Source organism: Orycteropus afer, unplaced genomic scaffold (assembly GCF_000298275.1).
Source record: "Orycteropus afer afer isolate SDZICR_OR568_19922 unplaced genomic scaffold, OryAfe1.0 scaffold00151, whole genome shotgun sequence".
Lineage (NCBI taxonomy): Eukaryota > Metazoa > Chordata > Mammalia > Tubulidentata > Orycteropodidae > Orycteropus > Orycteropus afer.
The window spans coordinates 276,709-279,843 of NW_006921738.1; positions in this window are offsets into that span (position 1 = coordinate 276,709).

Here is a 3,135-nt window from a genome sequence, read left to right on the forward strand (position 1 = left end):
CAGTTACTATTGAGCAATATTTTACTCTTTACATGTGAACTTATTTGTACCTTTGTGTGATACTTTTGTCTCTTGTGTGCAACATTCGGTTATTTAGTTGGTTATTTTTAAAATGCATTTTGACAACTTTTAATTGGAACAAATAGACTGCTGCTCTGAAGGAACAATGTAGCCAGAAGGCAAGAAAATGCCATCTTTAAATTGTTGAGAAAAAGATAAACGTTGTCAAACTTAAAATCTATATCTATGAAAATATCCATCATTATGATGAAGCTCATGGATAACTGAAAAAGGGAAAGATGGAAAGTCAATAGCTCTTAAAAGCTTTTATTTAGAAAAATATGTTCAGATTGGTTGAAGACAATTATATGACCAGCCTAACTTAACGGGATGTCAAAGTGCAATCTTAGCATGTGCCTAGAAGTAAAACTGGGAATATTGAAGAATAGCATAAATGCCTACCAAATGAGCCAAGAGTAAGGAAAAATTAATTCTGCTTAAATGAGCCAAGAGTAAGGAAAATTTTAGTCAGCTTAGAAAGTCAAAGGAGCTCTGGCGTCATAGTGCCTAAGGCACTTGACTGCTGACCAGAAGGCTGGCCGTTCAAACCCACCAGCCACTCCTCAGAAGGAAAATTGAGCAATCTACTTCTGTAGTGATAGCACTTTGGAAACCTAAGGAGGGGTTTTTATGAGTTGGATCTGACTTGACAGCAGTGAGTTTTCTTTTTTAGGAAGCCACTCCTCGGAAGGAAGTTTGGGCAATCCTACTTCCGTAGTGATACTGCCTCGGAAACCCAAAGAGGGGTCGCTATGAGTCGGGGCCGACTTGACAGCACATAACAACAACAACAACAACAAGGCAAGTCTAACAGTTACTACTTGTTTTTGTTACCTATTGCAGCTCTGGTAAGATTATACCACAAATGAGTGGGCTTGAACAAAGAGGAGTTTATTCTCTTACAGTTTGGGAGGCTATAGATCCAAGTTCAAAACACCAGGCTCTAGGAGCTGGGTGAAAGCCCCTCAACCTTGGGCTTCAGCTCTGCCTCCTGGTCCAGGCCCACTGAAGCTAGAGGTATCTCTTCACTTAGACAGCTACTAGATACTGAGGCTGACAAACCCAAGGCTGACAAGTAAAAAAGGCACAGCCCGAATTTTACCAAACAACATGAAAGATCACTGATTTAAGTCCATTGAAAGTCCAAAGATCAGCAGAGCATGGCAGGCTACTGAACAATGACTTGTCTCCCTTCAGGGTTCAAGTGTGCCATAAGCAAGAGACCATTCCCAAAGCTGCTTCTTATATATTGGAAGCAGACCACATCCCTAAAGCAGCTACTCAGCTGCATGTGGTAGATCCCACCATGGAGTTAATTGCCAGTATCATCATGGGAAATAACTATCAGCAACTGCCCAGCCACTCAACCAGGCCCAGCCAAGGTGACACATAAACTTAAATACCACACTACTCCCTTGAATAGTTGAATTGAAACTTACTAAATCTCATTAGCTGCAAGGGCTGATGAGATCAAGTTTGGCAGGCAATATACCAGCTGTTGACTTCAGCAGATGACAAATCCAAGATCACCATGGTTCTACCAAGTCCCAGACCATCCAGCCAAACCATTAGCCTCAGTCTATGAATTTGTATACAGACATACATTTGACCATTTCTCCTTCCATGCAAAGTGAATAGCTAGATGCACAATTTGAAGTTCTGTGCATTGGGAGGATTTTCCTTCACCACTGTCCTCCAGAGAAGTCCCAGAAAGGGGCTGCAGTGCCACTACTGTCCAATTTCTAGTGGTGCCTGAATATCACACAGAACTATCTGTAAACAAGACACAAGTTTTCTCTTCCTCAGTCAACTGATTATAAGGAACTCCCTATGAGGCCATAGGTGAAGACTACAAAAGGGAAGGGGATGTGACTGAAGTGGAGACCATGGGTATTTGAGTCACTTCCTCATGCAACTTGTGCCTTCAGGTCCTGCTCAAGGCTGAATTTTATATACCACTTCCATTTAATGATGGAGTGCTGTTGTGCACATCCAACTATATGACTCTGTGGGTCAGACAACATCCAATTCATGATGGGAAGCTCAGGCCTCCTGGTGACTTGGTGGCCCATGGTTAGGCATTCATTTTCTACTAAAGCCCAGTAACAAGCCAAAAGCTGTTTCTCAAAAGGAGAGTAGTTAACATGCAGAGGATGGCAGTGCTTTGCTCCAAAATCCTAAGGGTCTATGCTCTGATTCATCAATAGGGGCCTACCAAAGACTCCAAACAGAATCTCTATCTGCTATAGACACTTCAAGCACCATTGGATCAACTGATCATATGACCCAAGTGACAGACCAGCTTGCATGGCATCCTAAACCTGTTGCAGAGCCTTCTGTTGTTCTGGGCCCCACCCAAAACTAGCAGCTTTCTGAGTCACTTGATAAAAGGCTGAAGTAACACACTCAAATGTGGGATATGTTGCCTCCAAAATCCAAAGAGACCCACCAAACATTGTGCCTACTTTTTAGTTGTGAGGAAACTAGATTCAATAACTTAATTAAGTTTATGATAATCCACTGTCATTCTCCAAGATCCATCTGTTTTTTGCACAGGCCAAATAGGCAAGTTAAAGGGAAATCACCATGCCTGCATCATTCAAGTCCTTGATGGTGGCAGTAATCACTGCAGTCCCTCCACATATGTTGTATTGGTTTTGGTTTACTATTTTTTCAGGTAAAGGCAGTTCTAAAGGCTTCCACTTGGCTTGTCCTACTATAATAGCCCTTACTCCACATATCAGGGACCCAATGTGGGAATTCTGCCACTTGCTGAGTATATCTATTCCAATTATGTATTTTGGAACTGGGGAAATCACTGTAAGATGGGTTTGGGCAGCCACTGGACCCACTGAAAGATGCACCTGAGGTAAGACTCCATCAATAACTTGACCTTTATATGCCCACACTCTTATTGGTAGGCCACAGTGATGGTTTGGGTCTCCTGGAATTAGTGTCAGTTCAGAGGCTTAAAAAAACAAAGATCTGGCAAGATGGCAGACTAGGCAGAAAGACTGCACAGACCCTCTTCAACAAAGAAAAGGGAAACCAATTAACACAGACACAGAAGATAAT